This window comes from Loxodonta africana, chromosome 3, assembly GCF_030014295.1.
Source record: "Loxodonta africana isolate mLoxAfr1 chromosome 3, mLoxAfr1.hap2, whole genome shotgun sequence".
NCBI lineage: Eukaryota > Metazoa > Chordata > Mammalia > Proboscidea > Elephantidae > Loxodonta > Loxodonta africana.
The window spans coordinates 2,021,119-2,043,089 of NC_087344.1; the positions used below are offsets into that span (position 1 = coordinate 2,021,119).

General features: G+C 41.1%; 1 protein-coding gene across 1 annotated transcript in view; it reads right to left on the reverse strand.

The window, feature by feature from the left end:
* LOC100662534 (zinc finger protein 345-like) overlaps positions 1–18,570 on the reverse strand; it is a 43,099-nt gene extending 24,529 nt beyond the window's left edge. The window contains exons 1-2 of the mRNA XM_023541278.2: positions 18,446–18,570; positions 16,664–16,791 (exon numbers count right to left, since the gene is read on the reverse strand). The gene's annotated coding sequence lies outside the window, so the exon portion shown is untranslated. The remainder of the gene's footprint in view (positions 1–16,663; positions 16,792–18,445) is intronic.
* Positions 18,571–21,971: the final 3,401 nt, after the last annotated feature.

The window sequence follows — 21,971 nt, forward strand, 5'->3', positions numbered from 1 at the left end:
CAGGAAGAAGCAGCCAGCCACACAGCCCCCTCACGCCTCCGGAACCAGAGAAGAACGGCGCTTTTGGCAAAAGCTAAGTACTTGCGTATATTTTAATGCGCCTCCCCGCCCTGAAGCCAGCTTCAGTGGCTGAATTCCCTGTGCCTGAAATAGGCACTGTTGAGCGCCTAGAGCCATCCTCCCAGGCTTGGCGAAAGAAAAAATTTGAATTTGGGGGAAAAGATAATTTGCCAGCGTCTCCAATGGAGGAGCTCAGGACAGAAGCAGCTCCTGTCCAGGCATAAATGGTCTGTGGACTTTGAGCACCTTTCCCCTCTGCGTGGACCTGTGTGGGCCTATTTCAGGAGAATAGGCCCTTGTTGGCAGGCTCCAGCCATTTCAGCTGTGTGGCGGAGAGGTGGGTGTTTGATGTTTGACATTGCTTTGCCTATTAAACAGGGTCCTCACCTACCCACATTAGGGGCCTAAGGACTGGTACCTCCACTCAGGTCACCCAGCGACCTGTGACAGGGGCCCAAGGATAACCGGTACCTCCTAGTCCTTACAACCAAAACCACTGGGTGTCTATGGTCCGTCTGCAGAACCCACCTACCCACACGCTCTAGGGAACAGGGATGCGCCTTCCTCACAGACACTCGGGGGTCGGTTTTCACACCCCTGCCTTGTTCCCCACTGCCGCAACCAGATACCGGTACCTACAACAATCAACCCTGACTCTCTAAGTCTGTGGTACAGACCCTGTACCACATACTTGATGATCAGCTATCTGGACACCTTAGCTGAATTCATACAAGAAAAGTGAATGGACTCCTAGACTGGTATACCTGGTAACAGCCCTAGCCAGCTGGGGACAGGATGTCAGAGCTCCAAAGGTGAAAATAATCAAGCTAGCTCACTCAAGCAACCCATATGGGCACAACAAAACAAGACAAAGCAAAAAGCTACGACACAGTAACCAAACATAAACTAATACAATAACTTATAGACGGCTTGAAGATAACATTCAATATCAAGTCACATAATGAAACAGACCATGATCACCTCAACAAGCTCTCAAAACAAAGAATCCAGGGATCTCCTAGATGAAAGTGCATTCCTGGAATTACCAGAGGCAGAATACAAAAGTTTAATATACAGAACCCTTCAAGACATCAGGGAGGAAATGAAGCAATACGCAGAACAAGCCAAGGAACACACAGATAAAACAACTTAAGAAATTAGAAAGATTATTCAGAAACATAAGGAAAAATGTAATAAGCTGAAAAAATCCATAGACAGCAACCAGAAATTCAGAAGATTAACAATAAAATTACAGAATTAGATAACTCAATAGAAAGTCAGAGGAGGAGAACTGAGCAAATAAAAGCCAAAATTTCTGAAATTGAAGATAAATCATTTGGCACTAACATATTTAAAGAAAAATAAGATAAAAGAATTAAAAAAAAATGAAGAAACCTTAAAAATCATGTGGGACTCTATCAAGAGAAATAACCTACGAGTGACTGGACTACCAGAACAGGGAGGGATAACAGAAAATACAGAGAGAATTGTTAAAGATTTGTGGGCAGAAACTTCCCTGATATCATGAAAGATGAGACGATATATATCCAAGGTGCTCATTGAACTCCACAAAAAGCAGATGTTAAAAGAAAGCCACCAAGACATATTATAATCAAACTTGACAAAACCAAAGATAAAGAGAGAATTTTAAGAGCAGCTAGGGATAAACGAAAAGTCACCTACAAAGGAGAGTCAATAAGAATAAGCTCGGACTACTCAGCAGAAACCATGCAGGCAAAAAGGCAATGTGGTGACTTATTTAAAAAATTGGAGAAAAAAATTGCCAGCCAAGGATCATATACCCAGCAATACTGTCTTACATATGAAGGTGATATTAGGACATTTCCATATAAAGAGAAGTTTTGGGAATTTGTAAAAAACCAAACCAAAACTACAAGAAATCCTAAAGGGAGTTCTTTGGTTAGAAAATCATTAACATCAGGTATCAACCCGAGACTAGAACACTGGGCAGAACAATCAGAAGTTAACCCAGACAGGGAAATAAAAAAAAAACGAAGCAAGATTTAAAAAAAAAAAAAAAGCTCAAAACAGGGTACAGCGATGTTATTATATAAAAGACAACATTAAAACAATAAAGAGGGACTAAGAAATGCAATCATCGATCTTCCATATGGAAAAGAAGATATGGCGATACAAAGAAATAAAAGTTAGCTTTAAATTTAGAAAAATAGGGGTACATAATAAGGTAACCACAAAGGAGACAAACTATCCTACTCATCAAAATAAAATACAAGAAAAAAATAGAGACCCAGCAGAAACAAAATCAACAACAAATACGAGGAAAGGATAATAAAGATAATTCACTCGGCACATGAAAGTGGGAAAAAGCAACTGTCAACAACACACAAAAAAAGACATCAAAATGATAGCACTAAATTCATACCTATCCATAATTACCCTGAATGTAAATGAACTAAATGCACCAACAAAGACACAGAGTGGCAGAATGGATTTAAAAACACGATCTGTCTGTATGCTGCCTACAAGAGACACACCTGAGACTTAGAGACACAAACTAAAACTCGAAGAATGGAAAAAAATATATCCAGCAAACAACAATCAAGAAAGAGCAGGAGTGGCAATATTAATTTCTGACAAAATAGACTTTAAAATTAAATCCATCATAAAGGATACGGAAGGACACTATATAATGATTAACAGGCCAATATACCAAGAAGATATAACCATATTAAATATTTATGCACCCAACGACAGGGCTGCAAGATACATATAACAAACTCTATTAGCATTGAAAAGTGAGATAGGCAGCTCCACAATAATAGTAGGAGACTTCAAAGCACCACTTTCGGTGAAGGACAGGACATCCAGAAGGAAGCTCAACAAAGACACGGAAGATCTAAATGCCACAATCAACCAACTTGACCTCATAGACATATACAGAACACTCCACCCAACAGCAACCAGATACAATTTCTTTTCTAGTGCACATGGAACATTCTCTAGAATAGACCACATATTGGGTCATAAAGCAAGCCTTAGCAGAATCCAAAACACTGAAATATTACAAAGCATCTTCTCTGACCATAAGGCCATAAAAGTAGAAATCAATAACAGAAAAATCAGAGAAAAGAAATCAAACACTTGGAAACTGAACAATACCCTGCTCAAAAAAGACTGGATTACAGAAGACATTAAGGATGGAATAAAGAAATTCATAGAATGCAACAAGAATGAAAACACTTCCTATCAGTACCTTTGGGACACAGTGAAAGCAGCGCTCAGAGGCTAATTTATGTCAACAAATGCACACATCCAAAAAGAAAGAAGGGCCAAAATCAAAGAATTATCCCTATAATTTGAACAAATAGAAAGAGAGCACCAAAAGAAACCCTCAGGCACCAGAAGAAAACAAATAATAAAAATTAGAGCAGAACTAAATGAAATAGAAAACAGAAAAACAATTGAAAGAATTAAGAAGACCAAGAGCTGGTTCTCTGAAAAAAATCAACAAAATTGATAAACCATTGGCCAAACTGACAAAAGAAAAACAGGAGAGGAAGCAAATAACCCAAATAAGAAATGAGACAGGTGATATTACAACGGACCCAACTGAAATTAAAAGAATCATATCAGATTACTATGAAAAATTGTACTCTAAGAAATTTGAAAACCTAGAAGAAATGGATGATTTCCTAGAAACACACTACCTACCTAAACTAACACAAACAGAGGTAGAACAACTAAATAGACCCATAACAAAAGAAGAGATAGAAAAAGTAATTTAAAAAACTCTCCCTCCCAAAAAAACCCGGGCCCAGACAGCTTCACGGCAGAGTTCTACCAAACTTTCAGAGAAGAGTTAACACCACTACTACTAAAGGTATTTCAGAGCATAGAAAAGGACGGAATACTTCCAAACTCATTTTATGAAGCCATAATATCTCAGATAAAACAGTCATCACCAAGCAAAATAAGTAACTTTGTCTATATTGCCGTGCCCACTACTCCCTCCTATCTATCTGATCCCTCCCCTCCCTGTCCCAGGCGGCTTCATTAGCACTGGAATTTCCTGGGCCAGGGAGTGAAGTGCTCTGCGGGGCGGGGGGTGGGGGGTTTGTTTTTCCCTAATCCATTCTCCTGGCCTGAGAGAAGTAGCAATTAACAACCCAGAGGGGAAAAATCCTTCCCTGCCTTCCCTAAACTGGAATAAAAATACAGAACCGGCTCCAGCCAAGCATATGAGATCCACAGTCTTTGGCTTTCACCCCTACAGGGAACAAGGTGGCTATTATAATGCAAAGGCAATTCTGATAGAGATCTAACTGTAATTGTTTTAGCAGAGCAGTGGAAAGACAAATTTTCGAGGTCTGATACCTCTCTACCTATTAAACAGAGCCCTCACTGATGCACAGAAGGGAAGTGAGGGCTGAAGCTCCACTCAAACCACCTAGCCACCTGCTAAAGAGTTCTGAGGATAGTGACACCTACCTATCTTTAGAGATATAAGCATTGGGTGCCTAAGGTACAGCTGCAGAGCCCACCCACCAAAGTGCTCTAGGAATAGAGACACACCTACCTCACTGGCACGTGGGAGAAGGCTGTCAGCATCCTGCCCTCCTTGGAGTGTGACCCCTGCCACTACTAGAATCTGATGCACACAACTATCACCACTACTCCTCTAAGTTAATAGGTGACAGTCTACACCACACACTTGGTGACCCAAAATCAGAACACCTAAGCTGATTCTATTCAACAATAGTAAATGGACTCTTAGGCTTAATAAATATCTGGTAACAGCTCAAACCAGCTGGTAATAGGACATAAGTGATTCAAAGGCTACGACAATCAAGACAGCGCAATCCAGTATCCCATCTGGGTATACTGAAACAAAACAAGACAAGAAGGTGAGACTCAGTGAGCAAATATAAAATAAATCATTACAGTATCTTATAGATGGCTCAGAGACCACAGTTGATATCAAATCACATAAAGAAGCAGACCATGATTGCTTCTACAAATCCCCAAATTAAAGAATCAAAAGCTTTCCCAAATGAAGACACAATCCTGGAATTGCCAGATACAAAATATAAAAAACTAATTTACAGAATGCTTCAAGACATCAGGGATGACCTCAGAAATGAAATAAGGCAATCTACAGAAAAAGCCAAGGAACGCACTGATAAAGCAGTTAAAGAAATCAAAAAGATTATTCGAGAACATAGTGGAAAAATTAACAAGCTGCAAGAATCCATAGAGAGACCGCATTCAGAAATCCAAAAGATTAAGAGTAAAATTACAGAATTAGACAACTCAACAGGAAGTCAGAGGAGCAGAATCGAGGAATTGGAATGCAGAGTGGGGGAGCTGGAGGATAAGGCAACTGACACCAATATAATTGAAGAAAAATCAGATAAAAGAATTAAAAAAAATGAAGGAACCCTAAGAATCACGTGGGACTCTATGAAGAAGAATAACTTGCATGTGACTGGAGTTCCAGAACAGGGAGGGATAACAGAAAATACAGAGAGAATAGTTGAAGATCTGTTGGCAGAAAACTTCCCTGCCATCGTGAAAGACAAAAGGATATCTATCCAAGATGCTCATCGAACCCCATACAAGATTGATCCAAAAAGAAAATCACCAAGGCATATTATCATCAAACTTGCCAAAACCAAAAATAAAGAGAAAATTTTAAAACCAGCCAGAGATAAAAGAAAAGTCACCTATAAAGGAGAATCAATAAGCAGAAGTACAGACTACTCAGCAGAAACCACGCAGGCAAGAAGGCAACGGGATGACATATATCGAGCACGGAAGGAGAAATACTGCCAGCCAAGAATCATATATACAGCAAAACTCTCTGTCAAATATGAAGGTAAAATGAAAACATTTACAGATAAACACAAGCTTAGAGAATTTGCAAAAACCAAACCAAAGCTACAAGAATTACTAAAGGAAATTCTTTGGTCAGAAAATCAATAATATCAGATACCAATACAACACAAGGTCACAGAACAGAATATCCTGATATCAACTCAAACAGGGAAATCACAAAAACAAAACAAGATTAATTTAAAAAAGAAAAATACACTCAAAACAGGGAACCATTGAAGTCATTTTGTAAAAGATTACAATAATCAAAAAAGAGGGACTAAATACAGGAGGCACAGGTCTTCCACATGGAGAGGAAAACATGGTGATATAGGACAATACAAGTTACGTTTTTACATAGAAAAATGGGGTAAATATTAAGGTAACCACAAAGAGGTCTAACAATTCCATACTTTAAAATAAAAACCAAGAAAAACATAACAACTCAGCAAAAATAAATTCAACTACTATGAAAATGAGGAACACACAATTTACAAAGAAAAACATCTCAGCACAAAAAAGTAAGTGGAAAAATGAAATTGTCAACAACACACACAAAAAGGCATCAAAATGACAGCACTAAACTCATACTTATTTATAATTACACTGAAAGTAAATGGACTAAATGCACCAATAAAGAGACAGAGCGTCTCAGACTGGATAAAAAAAACACGATCCGTCTATATTCTGCCTAAAAGAGACACACCTTAGACTTAGATACACAAACAAACTAAAACTCAAAGGATGGAAAAAATATATATCAAGCAAACAACAATCAAGAAAGAGCAGGAGTGGCAATATTCATTTCTGACAGAATAGACTTTAAAGTTAAATCCACCACAAAGGATAAAGAAGGACACTACATAATGATTAAAGGGACAATTTACCAGAAAGATATAACCATATTAAATATTTATGCACCCAATGACAGGGCCACAAGACATATAAAACAAACTTTAACAGAATTGAAAAGTGAGATGGACACCTCCATAATTATAGTAGGAGACTTCAACACACCACTTTCGGAGTAGGACAGGACATCCAGTAAGAAGCTCAATAGAGACACGGAAGATCTAATTGCTACAATCAACCAACTTGTCCTCAAAGACTTATACAGAACACCCCACTGAACAGCTGCAAACTATGCTTTTTTTTCTAGTGCACATGGAACATTTTCTAGAATAGGTCACATATTAGGTCATAAAACAAACCTCTGCAGAATTCAAAACACTGAAATATTACAAAGCACCTTCTCAGACCATAAGGCCATAAAAGTAGAAATTAATAACAGAAAAACCAGGGAAAAGAAATCAAATACTTGGAAACTGAACAATGCCCAGCTCAAAAAAGACTGGGTTATAGAAGACATTAAGGAGTGAAAAAAGAAATTCATAGAATGCAACGAGAATGAAAACACTTCCTATCAAAACCTCTGGGACACAGCAAAAGCAGTGCTCAGAGGTCAATTTATATCGATAAATGCACACATACATAAAGAATAAAGAGCCAAAATCAGAGAACTGTCCCTACAACCTGAAAAAATAGAAAGCAAGCAACAAAAGAATCCGTCAGGCACCAGAAAGCAACAAATAATAAAAAATAGAGCATTATTAAATGAATTAGAGAACAGAAAAACAATTAAAAGAATTAACAAAGTCAAAAGCTGGTTCTTGGAAAAAATTAACAAAATTGATAAACCATTAGCCAGACTGACTAAAGAAATACAGAAAAGGAAACAAATAACCCGAAGAAGATATGAGATGGGCCATATCACAACAGACCCAGCTGAAATTAAAAGAATCATATCAGATTACTACAAAAAGCTGTACTATTAACAAATTTGAAAACCTAGAAGAAATGGATGAATTCCTAGAAACATACTACCACCTACCTAAACTAACACAATCAGAAGTAGAACAACTAAATAGACCATAACAAAAAAAAGAGATTGAAAAGGTAATCAAAAAACTCCCAACAAAAAAAGCCCTGGCCTGGACAGCTTCACTGCAGAGTTCTACCAAACGTTCAGAGAAGACTTAACACCACTACTACTAAAAGTATTTCAAAGCACAGAAAAGGATGGAATACTACCTAACTCATTCTATGAAGCCAGCATATCCCTGATACCAAAACCAGGCAAAGACACTGCAAAAAAAGAAAATTACGGACCTATATCCCTCAGGAACGTAGATGCAAAAATCCTCAACAAAATTCTAACCAATAGAATTCAACAACATATCAAAAAAAATAATCCACCATAACCAAGTGGGATTTATATCAGGTATGCCAAGTTGGTTCAATATTAGAAAAACAATTAATGTAATCCACCATATAAATAAAAGACAAAAACCACATGATTTTATCAATTGATGCAGAAAACGCATTTGACAAATCCAACACCCACTCATGATAAAAATTCTCAGCAAAATAGAAATAGAAGGAAAATTCCTCAACATAATAAAGGGCATTTATACAAAGCCAACAGCCAACATCATCCTAAATGGAGAGAACCTGAAAGTATTTCCCTTGAGAACGGGAACCAGACAAGGATGTCTTTTATCACCGCTCTTATTCAACATTGTGCTGGAGGTCCTAGCCAGAGCAATTAGGCTAGATAAAGAAATAAAGGGCATCCGGATTGGTAAGGAAGGAGTAAAATTATCTGCAGATGACGTGATCTTATACACAGAAAACCCTAAGGAATCCTCCAGGAAACTACTGAAACTAATAGAAGAGTTCAGCAGAGTTTCAGGTTACAAGATAAACATATAAAAATCACTTGAATTCCTCTACATCAACAAAAAGAACATCGAAGAAGAAATCACCAAATCAATACCATTCACAGTAGCCCCCAAGAAGATAAAATACTTAGGAATAAATCTTACCAAAGATGTAAAAGACCTATACAAAGAAAACTACAAAGTCCTACTGCAAGAAACTAAAAGAGACCTACATAAGTGGGAAAACATACCTTGCTCATGGGTAGGAAGACTTAACATGGTAAATACGTCTATTCTACCAAAAGCCATCTATACATACAATGCACTTCCAATCCAAATTTCAATGTCATTTTTTAATGTGATGGAGAAACAAATCATATGGAAGGGAAAGAAGCCTCGGATAAGTAAAGCATTACTGAAAAAGAAGAAGAAAGTGGGAGGCCTCACTGTACCTGATCTCAGAACCTATTATACAACTACAGTAGTCAAAACAGCCTGGTACTGGTACAATAACAGGCACATAGACCAATGGAACAGAATTGAGAACCCAGTTATAAACCAATCCACATATGAGCAGCTGATATTTGACAAAGGCCCAGTGTCAGTTAATTGGGGAAAAGATAGTCTTTTTAACAAATGGTGCTGGCATAACTGGATATCCATTTGCAAAAAGATGAAACAGGACCCATACCTCACACCCTGCAGAAAAACTAACTCCAAATGGATCAAAGACCTAAACATAAACACTAAAACGATAAAGATCATGGAACAAAAATAGGGACAACGTTAGGAGCCCTAATACAAGGCATAAACAGAATACAAAACATTACTAAAAATGACGAAGAGAAACCAGATAACTGGGAGCTCCTAAAAATCAAACACCTATGCTCATCTAAAGACTTCACCAAAAGAGTAAAAAGACCACCTACAGACTGGGAAAAAATTTTCAGCTATAACATCTCCGACCAGCGCCTGATCTCTAAAATCTACATGATTCTGTTAAAACTCAACCACAAAAAGACAATCAACCCAATTAAAAATTGGGCAAAGGATATGAACACACACTTCACTAAAGAAGATATTCAGGTAGCTAACAGATACGTGAGGAAATGCTCTCGATCATTAGCCATTAGAGAAATGCAAATTAAAACTACGATGAAATTCCATCTCACTCCAACAAGGCTGGCATTAATCCAAAAAACACAAAATAATAAACGTTGGAGAGGCTGTGGAGAGACTGGAACTCCTATACACTGCTGGTGGGAACGTAAAATGGTACAACCACTTTGGAAATTGATCTGGCATTTCCTTAAAAAGTTAGAAATAGAACTACCATACGACCCAGAAATCCCACTCCTTGGAATATACCCTACAGAAATAAGAGCCTTTGCACGAACAGATATATACACACCCACGTTTACAACAGCAAAAAGCTGGAAGCAACCAACGAGCCCATCAACGGATGAATGGATAAATAAATTACGGTATATTCACACAATGGAATACTACTCATCGATAAAGGACAGTGAGGAATCTGTGAAACATTTCATAACATGGAGGAACCTGGAAGGCATTATGCTGAGTGAAATTAGTCAGTTGTAAAAAGACAAATATTGTATAAGACCACTATTATAAGATCTTGAGAAATAGTTCAAACTGAGAAGAACACATTCTTCTGTGGTTATGAGAGTAGGGAGTGAGGGAGACGAGTTTTCACTAATTAGATCATAGGTAAGAACTATTTTACGTGAAGGGAAAGACAACACACAATACAGAAGAGGTCGGCACAACTGAACTAAACCAAAAGCAAAGAAGTTTCTTGAATAAACTGAATGCTTTGAAGGCCAGCATAGCAGGGGCAGGGGTTTGGGAACCATGGCGTCAGGGGACATCTAAGTCAACTGGGATAATAAAATCTATTAAGAAAACACACTGCATCCCACTTTGAAGAGTGGCATCCGGGTTCTTAAACGCTAGCAAGTGGCCATCTAAGATGTATCAATTGGTCTCAACACACCTGGAGCAAAGGAGAATGAAGAACACCAAAGACACAAGGTAATTACAAGCCCAAGAGACAGAAAGGGCCACATAAACCAGACACTACGTCAGCCTGAAACGAGAAGAACTAGGTGGTGCCCGGCTATAACCGATGACTGCCCTGACAGGGAACACAACAGGGAACCCCTGAGGGAGCAGGAGAGCACTAGGATGCAGACCTCAAATTCTCGTAAAAAGACCAGACTTAATGGTCTGACTGAGACTAGTAGGACCCTGGAGGTCATGGTCCCCAGACCCTCTGTTAGTCCAAGAGAGGAACCATTCCCAAAGCGAACTCTTCAGTCAGGGATTGGACTGGACTATGGGATAGAAAATGATACTGTTGAAGAGTGAGTTTCTTGGATCAAGTAGACACATGAGACTATGCAGGCAGCTCCTGTCTGGAGAGGAGATGAGAGGACAGAGCGGGGTCAGAAGCTGGCCAAATGGACATGAAAATAGAGAACAGAGGGAAGGAGAGTGCTCTCATTAGAGAGAGAGCAACTAGGAGTATATAGCAAGGTGTATATAAATTTTTGCATGAGAGACTGGTTTGATTTGTAAACTTTCACTTAAAACACAATAAAAATTAAAAGATAAAAATAAAAAATCAACCACTTTTACTCATCAAGAGACTTCACCGAAAGAATAAAAAGACAACCTACAGACTGGGAAAAAATATCCGGCTATGACAAATCCGATCAGGGTCTAATCTCTAAAATCTGCAATATACTGCAAAACCTCAACAACAAAATGACAAATAACCCAGTTAAAATATGGGCAAAGGACATGAACAGGCATTTCAGCAAGGGAGACATTCAGGCAGCTAACACATACATGAGGAAACGTTCAGGATCATTAGCCATTAGAGAAATGCAAATCAAAACTACGAGATACTATCTCACCCCAACAAGGCTAGCATTAATCCAACAAACACAAAATAATAGATGTCGGAGAGGTTGTGGAGAGACTGGAACACTTACACACTGCTGGTGGGAATGTAAAATGGTACAACCACTTTGGAAATCGATTTGGCAGTTTCTTAAAAAGCTACGAATAGAAGTACCATATGATTCAGCAATCCCACTCCTTGGAATATATCCTGAAGAAATAAAAGCCATCGCACAAATAGATACATGCACACCCGTGTTCACTGCAGCACTCTTCACAAGAGCAAAAAGATGGAAACAACCTAGATGCCCACTGATGGACAAATGGATAAACAAATTATGATATATTCACACAATGGAATACTATTCAACAATAAAGAATGACAATGAATCCGAGAAACATCTCATAACATGGATCAATCTGGAAGGCATTATGCTGAGTGAAATGAGTCGGTCCCGGAGGACAAATATTGCATGGGACCACTATTAAGAACTCAAGAAAAGGCTTAAAAACAAAAGAAAACATTCTTTGACGGTTATGAGAGTGGGGAGGGATAGAGAGGGGTATTCACTAATCGGATAATAGACAAGAATTATCTTCGAAGGGAAAGATAACACACAGTACAGGGGAAGTCAGCACAACTGGTCTAAACCAAAAGCTAAGTTTCCTGAATAAAACCCAACACTTCGACGGACAGACTAGCAGAGGTAGGGGTCTGGGGACTGTGGTTTCAGGTGACATCTAGGTCAATTGGCATAACAAAGTTTATTAAGAAAATGTTCTGCATCCCACTTTCATGACTGGCATCCAGGGTCTTAAAAGCTAGCAAGCAGTCATCTGAAAAGTATCAATTGGTCCCAACCCACCTGGAGCAAAGGAGAATAAAGAACACCAAAGACACAAGGAAAATATTAGCCCTAGAGACAGGAAGGACGACATACACCAGAGATTCCATGAGCTTGAGACCAGAAGAACTAGGTGCTACGCAGCTACCACCAGTGACTGCCCTGAACACAACAGAGAGTCCCTGATGGAGTGGGAGAAAAGTGGGGTGCAGAACTCAGGTTCCAGTAAAAAGACCAGACTTCATGGTCTGACTGGAGAGACCCGGGAAGACATGGCCCCCGGACTCTCTGTTACTCCAAAATTAAAACCATTCCCAAAGCCAACACTTCAGTCCAGATTAAACTGGACTATGGGTTTCTGGGTTTTTTGGGATAAGACATAAAGCAATAACTCGTTAAATGTCTGTTTCTTAGCTCAAGTGGATACGTTAGACTAAACGGGCAGCTCCTGTCTGGAGGCGAGATGAGAAGGCAGAAAGGGACAGGAGTTGGTTGCAGGGACACCGGAAGTCCAGGACGGAAAGGAGAATCTGCCGTCACATTACAGGGAGAGCAATGAGGGTCACATTTTTGTATAAGAAACTAACTTGAACTGTAAACTTTCACTTAAAGAAAATTAAAAAATAAATTAGTTTCTTGGCCTAAATAAGTGAAAGGAGGGGAATTTACATACTATGGGGATATAGGGAGGAAAGTGGGTGCTTCAAAGATTTAATGCCAACCTTGAGTTATACTAAACACCAAATCCAAACCCACTGCTGTCAAGTCAGTAACAACTCACAGTGACCGTGTAGGGCAAAGTGGAACTATGTCGTAGTATCTCCACGGCTGAATCTTCACGGAAGGAAACTGCCGCATCTTTCTCCCACAGAGTGCTGTTGTTGTTAGATGCTGTCGAATCAGTTCTGACTTAAAGTGGCCCTAAGTACCACAGAATGAAACACTCCCCGGTCCAGAGCCATGCTCACAATTCTTGTTATGCTTGAGCCCATGGCTGTAGCCATTGTATCAATCCATCTCATTGAGGGTCTTCCTCTTTTTCACTGACCCTGTACTTTAGCAAGCATAATGTCTTTCTCCAGGGACTGATGCCTCCTGATAACATGTCCAAAGTAGTAAGATGTAGTCTCGCCATCCTTGTTTCTAAGGCGCATTCTAGCTGTACTCCTTTCAAGATGAATTTGTTCCTTCTTTTGGCAGTCCATGGTATATTCAATATTCTTCACCAACACCACAATTCAAAGGCATCAATTCTTCTTCCTTATTCATTGTCCCACTTTCACATGGATATGATGTGATTGAAAATACCATGGCTTGGGTCAGGTGCACCTTAGTTGTCAAGGTGACATCTTTCATTTACAATGCTACAGAGAGGTCTTTTGCAGATTTGCCCAATACAACGCGTCTTTTGATTTCTTGACTGCTGCTTCTATGGGTGCTGACTGTGGATCCAAGTAAAATGAAAACCTTGACAACCTCAATCTTTTCTCCGTTTATCATGATGTTGCTCATTGGTCCGGTTGTGAGGATTTTTGTCTTCTTTATGTTGAGGTGTAATCCAGTGGTCTCTGATCTTCATCAGTAAGTGCTTCAAGTCCCCTTCACTTTCAGCAAGCGAGGTTATGTCACCTGCGTAATACACGTTGTTAACCAGTCTTCCTCCAATCCTGATGCCCCGTTCTTTTTCACATAGTCCAGCTTCTGTATTTACTCAGCATACAGATTGAACAGATATGGTGAAAGGCCACAACCCTGATACACACCTTTCCTGACTTTAAACCAAGCAGCATCCCCTTGTTCTGTTCTAGCAACTGCCTCTTGATCTATGTACAGGTTCCTCACGAGCATAATTAAGTGTTCTGGAATTCACATTCTTTGCAATGTTATCCATAATTTGTTATGATCCACACAGTTGAATGCCTTAGCAATAGACTTATTAGCAGTCAATAGATCATTGGTAAACATCTTCCTAGTATTCTCTGCTTTTACCCAGAATCCATCTGACACTAGCAATCACATCCCTCATTTCATGTCCTCTTCTGAATCCAGCCTGAATTGCTAGCAGTTCCCTGTCAATATACTGCTGCAGACGCATTTGAATGATCATCAGCAAAATTTTCCTTGCATGTGATATTAATGATGCTGTTCAATAATTTGCGCGTTCAGTTGGGTCGACTTTCTTGGGAATAGGCATAAATAAGGATCTTTTGCAGTTTGTTGGCCAGGTATCAGTCTTCCAAATTTCCTGGCCTAGATGAGTGCGCACCTCCAGTGCCGCATCCATTTGTTGATACATCTCATTTGGTATTCCGTCAATTCCTGGAGCCTTGTTTTTCATCAACGCCCTCAGTGCAGCTTGGACTTATTCCTTCAGTACCATCGGTTCCTGATCATATGCTACCTATCAAAATGGCTGAATGTTGACTAATTCTTTTTGGTATAGAGACTCTGTGTATTCCTTCCATCTTCTTTTGATAATTCCCGCATCATTAAATATTCTTCCTATAGAATCCTTTACTATGGCAACCTGAGGCTTGAATTTTTTCTTCAGTTCTTTCAGCTTGGGAAATGCTGAGCATATTCTTCCCTTTTGGATTTCTATCTCCAGCTCTTTGCACATGTCATTACAATACTTAGTCTTTCAAGCCAACCTGTGAAATCTTCTGTTCAGCTTTTTTACTTCATCATTTCTTCCTTTTGCTTTAGCTACTCAACGTTCAAAACCAAGTTTCAGAGTCTCCTCTGACGTCCATTTTGGTCTTTTCTTTCTTTCCTGTTTTTTAATGATCTCTTGGTTTCTTCATGTATGATAGCCTTGACACATTCCACAACTCGTCTGGTCTTTGGTCATTAGTATTCAATGCGTCAAATTTACTCTTAAGATGGTCTCTAAACTCACACAGGATATACTCAGGGTAATACTTTGGCTCTCGTCAACTTCTTCTAATTTTCTTCAGTTTCAGCTTGAACTTGCAGATGAGCAATTGATGGTTTGTTCCACAGTCAGCCCCTAACCTTGTTCTGGCTGATGATACCAAGCTTTTCCATCATCTCTTTCCACAGATGTAGTCAACTCAATTCCTGTGTATTCCATCTGGTGAGGTTCATGTGTGTAGTCGCCGTTTATGTTGGTGAAAAAAGGTATTTGCAATGAAGAAGTCATTGGTCTTGCAAAATTCTATCATGCGATCTCTGGCTTCGTTTCTATCACCAAGGCCATATTTCCTAACTACTGATCCTTCTTATTCGTTTCCAACTTTTGCATTCGAAACACCATAGAGTGCTGCTGGGTTCAGACTACTGACCTTTACCGTTAGCAGCCAAGAGCTTAACCACTGCACACCAGGGCTCATTTTGTATGAACTTACAGAAATAAAGTCATATTTGAGGAACTACACTGTATAAAGAATGAACTTTTTAAAGTAATTGTATCTGAATTACCTTGTTATTAACATCAAGAGGAAAAAAAACAAAAAAGGACTGCCTCCACAACAACAAAAAAAATCACATGAATTACAATTCTAAGGAGTCAAAAAAAAAAAAAAAAAAAAAGACCTTACACTAATGCCATTGGGAAATCTCAGTGATTTCCCAGACACTTAAACGTAGACACTTTAAATTTGTTGCACAGGGTTTTCAATGCTGTGACCTGTGAAAAGCAGACTGCCAGGCTCATCTTCCAAGGCACATCTGGGTGGGTTCAAATTGCCAACTTTTCAGCTAGTAACATGAACCTTTTCCACCACCCAGGGATTCCCTACCTGACTCTTTTACTTGGTAAAAGAGTTATCAAAAAAGATGAGGTAGTTTTTGCAACACTACACTATGGCTGACCCTCTAAGATCTTCTGCAGTATTTTCATTACTGTTATTACATGTGTCTCCAATTTTGCCCTCACTCCTAATATTCGTTGCTTTTCTGACATTAAGGACATGCATGGGCTTTGCTCCAAGAAGTCGTCAACCTTTTAAGAAGTGTGGTTCTTCGGTAGCAAACCCTGTGGCTCGGTCACCAGCATCCAGTCCAGCACAGGTGACACACACTGGCTGTGCCATCTCTACAAATCCCTCATCGTCTCTACTAAGCTTGCTCAGCAACATCACATTTTATGTCAGACCAACCAGGATTGGCTGTATTGTTTCTCACCCAATCATGATGAAAATTTCTGCCTTACAGCCAAAGAAATTGTTTGAAACATGCTTCTTACTAAATATTTTCCTCTGAAATTGGGATAAATAAGGTCCTAAATGTACTTACTAACTTCAATTCACGTTTGTGTATTTTTCATCTGCCTTAAACACCTAAAGCCATTAAAGGAGGGGGGATATACTCCTCGCCATAATCTTCATTGTTGTACGATCAGCAATACTCCACCGAAGTCCTGCCTGAGAAAGCACAGAAAACAAAGAGGAGCCATGTTAGGCAGGAAAATTGTGGTCACGGCTACGCCCCTTGGTGTAAGAAGAGACCTGAATTTCAGTTCAGACGCTGCCACTTACTAGATATTTCTCCATTGGCAAGCTATTTAATTCAACCCAGATTATTACTTTAGTAAAATGCTGCAAATACTCCCTACCTCACAGTGCTGTTTTGAGAGTAAAATGAGGTGCAGTGTATAAAGTACTTATCACAGTGCCCAGCGCTTCTGAAACAGCTCAGTAAATGGTAAATACACATACAGGACAAGGGTGATGGAGGCCTGATGAGGAGCTCGACGTGACTGCAGTACCTGTGTGTGTGTGTCTGTGTGTGTGCACTTGTGTGTGTGCGTGTGCATCTGTCTGTGTATCTCCGTATGTGTGTCTCTGTGTCTGTGTTGTCTGAGTGTCTGTGTCTGTCTGTCTGTGGGCATGTGTGTGTGGATCTGTGTGTCTGTCTGTGTGTCTGTCAGTGTCTGTAGGCATGTGTGTGTCTGTGACTGTGGGCGTGTGTCTGTGTCTGTGTCTGCCTGTGTGTGTGTCTGTCTGTCTGTGTCTCCATCTGTGTCTGTGTGTGTCTGTCTGTCTGTGGGCATGCAAGGCTGTGTCTCTGTGTGTCTGTCTGTGGGCGTGTGTGTCTGTGTGTCTGGGCCTATGTGTCTGTGTGCCTGTGGGCATGTGTGTCTCTGTGTCTCTGTGGGCTCACGTGTCTGTAGCCGTGCGTGTCTGTCTGTCCGTCTCTGTGTGTTTGTGGGCATGTATGTCTGTGCCTGCGTGTCTGTCCGTCTGTGGCCGCACGTGTCTGTGCCTCTGTCTGCCTGCCTGTGGGCCTGTCTGTGTCCCTCTGTGGCTGTGTCTCTGTCTCTCTGTCCGTCTGCGGCCGCATGTGTCTGTGTGTCTCTGTGTGTCTGTCCGTCTGTGTCTCTCCGTGTGTCTCTGTCTGTCCGTCCGTCTGCGGCCGCGCGTGTCTGTCTCTGTCTGTGTCTGTCTGTCCATCTGTGTCTCTCTGTGTGTCTCTGTCTGTCCGTCTGTGGCCGTGCGTGTCTGTGTGTCTGTGGGCGTGTCTGTCTGTGTGTCTCTGTCCGTCTGTGTGTCTCTGTCCATCTGTGTCTGTCTGTCCCTCTGTGTCTCTCTGTGTGTCTCTGTCCGTCCGTCTGTGGCCGCGCGTGTCTGCCTCTCTGTCTGTCTGTCCATCTGTGTCTCTCTGTGTGTCTCTGTCTGTCTGTCCGTCTGTGGCCGTGCGTGTCTGTCTGTGTGTCTCTGTCCGTCTGTGTCTGTCTGTGTGTCTGTCCGTCTGTGTCTCTCTGTGTGTCTCTGTCCGTCGGTCTGCGGCCGCGCGTGTCTGTCTCTGTCTGTGTCTGTCTGTCCATCTGTGTCTCTCTGTGTGTCTCTGTGTCTCTGTCCGTCTGTGGCCGGGCGTGTCTGTGTCTGTCTGTCCGTCTGCGGCCGCGCGTCTGGGCGCCGGCCCAGGAGGCCGAAGAGCCCGGCGGAGGCCGCACGGTCACGACGAGAACAGAGAAGCCCGCGGAGCGCGGGGAGCGGAGCATCTAGACTCAGGCCGACGAGCCCCGCTCCTCACAGCCCCCCGGGGACGCCGCCGCCGCTGCTCCGAGAAGCTCACCTGCGCGCGGCGACGATGCCCACGCTCTCACCTGGGAAGGGGGCGAGAGACGCGGGTCCCCACCGCCTCGGCCTCCGGAAAGCAGCGGCGCCCGCGGGCCCGGGGTCGCGCCGGAAGCGGCGGAGACGGAGAGACCGGGGTGGCGAGGGGAGCGGGAGCCGCGCCCTCAGAGCCGGGACGGGGGCCCGCGGGTCGCCCGCTAGGGGAGCCGGCGGACCGGAAACAGAACGGCACTGACTTCTAGCCGGAGCGGGGGGCGACGGACCGCGGCTGCCCATTCGTGGACACACTGTTCCGCTTCCGGTTGCGGGGGCGCTTGGTGCCTCAGGGAAGGGGCTCCGTGCGCGAACCTAGAGGGCGGTAACTCCTGATTGTGGATTTCTGTGGCTCCCCCTTGTGTTTTATTCTAATGGATGGGTATACCACAATTTTCCTTACTCTGTTGTTAAAGTTTGTATTATAACCCAAAATATGGTCTATCTTGCTGAATATTTAATGAGCACTTAGAAATAACGTGTCTTACGCTGTTGTTGGGTACAGTCTTCAATTAAAGTCAGTTACATCAAGATAGCTGATGATATTTATCTTAGTTGTCTAGTGCTGCTGTAACAAATACAATTGGGTGACTTTAACAAACAGAAATTTATTTTCTCACAGTTTAGGAGGATAGAAGTCCAAATTCAGGGTGCCAGCTCTAGGAGAAGGCTCTCTCTGTTGGCTCTGGAAGAAGGTCCTTGTCTCTTCTGAGCTTCTGTTCCTGGGACATATTCATGTGACTTGACATGTGTCTGCCCCCATCTCTGCTTCTCTTGCTTGCGTAATCTCTTCCATATCTTAAAAGAGATTGACTCAAGGCACAGCCTACACTAATCCTGCCTCGTTTAACATAACAAAGACAACACATTCCCAAATGGGATTATAACCACAGACATCGAGTTTAGAATTTACAACACATGTCTTTTGGGGACACAATTCAATCCTTGACAGTGTTGTTCGGGTTTTCTGTATACTTGATGACTTCCATATCCTGGTGAAGCTGGGAGGAGGTTAGTAAGAACATAGTCTAGAAAACTAAGAGAAATATGATGAGGTCAAAATATTTTTATATGTTTATGGGTTAATGAGCCATTATCAGGTAACACTCAAATGCTTGAAAAATGTTTCCTGTTCATATTGTACTCAGGGGTTAATCAGTTCTCCCACGTGTTGGGCGAAATGGTCTATTGATCTAATACGGAATTTATTGCTTCTTGGGTTTTTTTTGCTGCAGGGTTTTGTTTTTATAATTTTGGTCCAGGTTACAGAAAAGGGGACATATTACATATTTATCATCCCACTGACTTTTCCTATGACAAATGGCATTGAGGCACATTGGTCACAAAGAGAGCTCCAATACCATAATACACACTTACCTAAGGTTGTTATTGACAAGAATGTTGAATAGTGCAATGTCTCAAAGTTCACACTTGAAAGTCTCATTTCAGCTCTGCCATGTACCTGCCACAAGTTTTTCTGTCAAGTCGCTTCACCTCCCTCAGCTTTAGTTTCCTCTTATATGAAATTGGAGATATAAGAGTACCGCCTCCATAGGGTATATGAGATTACCTACCTATGCTGTGCTTTTCTTCCATCCCTTCCTCCTTCTTTTCGTAATGATACTGTGATTTTCCTTTGGGAGCTGCCTCCCCTTTAGTTTGGTCCAAATAGTTCTAATAAGGCTGACCTCACTTTCAGTTGTAAGGATAGGCGGGTGACCCATGTGTGCTACTGAGAACCCGCAGTGGTTGGTTTAGCATTTAGCCTGTGACTGGCAAAAGGCCAATCAGAATCCATTCTGGGACTTTTCAGAGGTTGTTGGGGGAACCCCTCCAGGGTTCTTACCTTGATAGAATGTGAGCATGGAGTTGATGGCATGCATCTCATGAAAACATGAGGTTGGCCTAAGGATGAAGCAACTTAGAGAGAAGAAGAGCAGGGAGAAAGTGTCCTGATGATACCGTTGAGTTTGTAGATACAGCCATGTCTTTAACCAGCTGTCCCAAAGATGTCCAAGAATACTAGATGATTTTTAATTTTTTGCTTAAAACATGTTGATCTGTATTTTTACTAATTGCAAACAAAAAAATTCTTCACTAACTTTGGGTTGTTGAGATGGTAAAATGGGATTATACATTTAAAATGCTTAACACAACACCGGACAAAGAATAAGTGCTCCATAAATGTCTGCTACTACTGTTGCCCCCACACACATCTGTCAGTTTGTTGTACCACGGGGGCTTGTGTGTTGCTGTGATGCTGCAAGCTATGCCACCAGTATTCAAATACTAGCAGGGTCACCCATGGCAGACAGGTTTCAGTTGAGCTTCCAGACTGAGACAGACTAGGAAGAAGGACCCAGAGGTCTACTTCTGAAAAGATGTAGCCAGTGAAAACCTTACAAATACCAGTGAAACATTGTCTGATGTAGTGCCAGAAGATGAGCCCCTCAGTTGGGAAAGCACTCAAAATATGACTGGGGAAGAACTGCCCCCTCAAAGTAGAGTCCACCTTACTAATGTGGATGGAGTCAAGCTTTCAGGACCTTCATTTGCTAATGTGGCATGACTCAAGAAGAGAAGAAACAGCTGCAAACATCCATGAATAATTGGAACCTAGAATGTATGAAGTATGAACCTAGGAAAACTGGAAATCATCAAAAATGAAGTGGAACACGTAAAGATCGATATCCTAGGCATTAAAAAAAAATTAGTGAGCTGAAATAAACTGGTATTGGTCATTCTGAATCGGACAATCACATGGTTTACTACCTCGGGAATGACAACTTGAAGAGGAATGCCATTGCATTCATCGTCAAAAAGAACATTTCGAGATCTATCGTGAAGTACAAAGCTGTCAGTGATAGGATAATATTCATATGCCTACAAGGAATACCAGTTAATATGACTATTATTCAAATTTATGCATCAACCACTAAGGCCAAAGATGAAGAGTTTGAAGATTTTTACCAACTTCTGCAGTCTGAAATTGGTTGAACATGCAATCAGGATGCATTGATAATTACTGGTGATTGGAATGCAAAAATTGGAAATGAAGAAGGATCGGTAGTTAGAAAATATGGTCTTGGTAATAGAAATGATGCCGGAGATTGCATGATAGAATTTTGCAAGACCAACGACTCCTTCATTGCAAATACTTTTTTTCACCAACATAAATGGCAACTATACACATGAACCTTGCCAGATGGAATACGCAGGAATCAAATCAAGTACATCTGTGGAAAGAGATGTTGGAAAAGCTTAATATCATCAGTCAGAACAAGGCCAAGGGCTGACTGTGGATCAGACAATCAATTACTCATATGCAAGCTCAAGCTGAAGTTGAAGAAAATTAGAACAACTCCACAGTAGCCAAAGTACGACCTTGAGTATATCCCACCTGAATTTAGAGATGATCTCAGGAAAAGATTTGACGGGTTGAACACCAATGACCAAAGACCAGATGAGTTGTGGAATGACATCAAGGACAT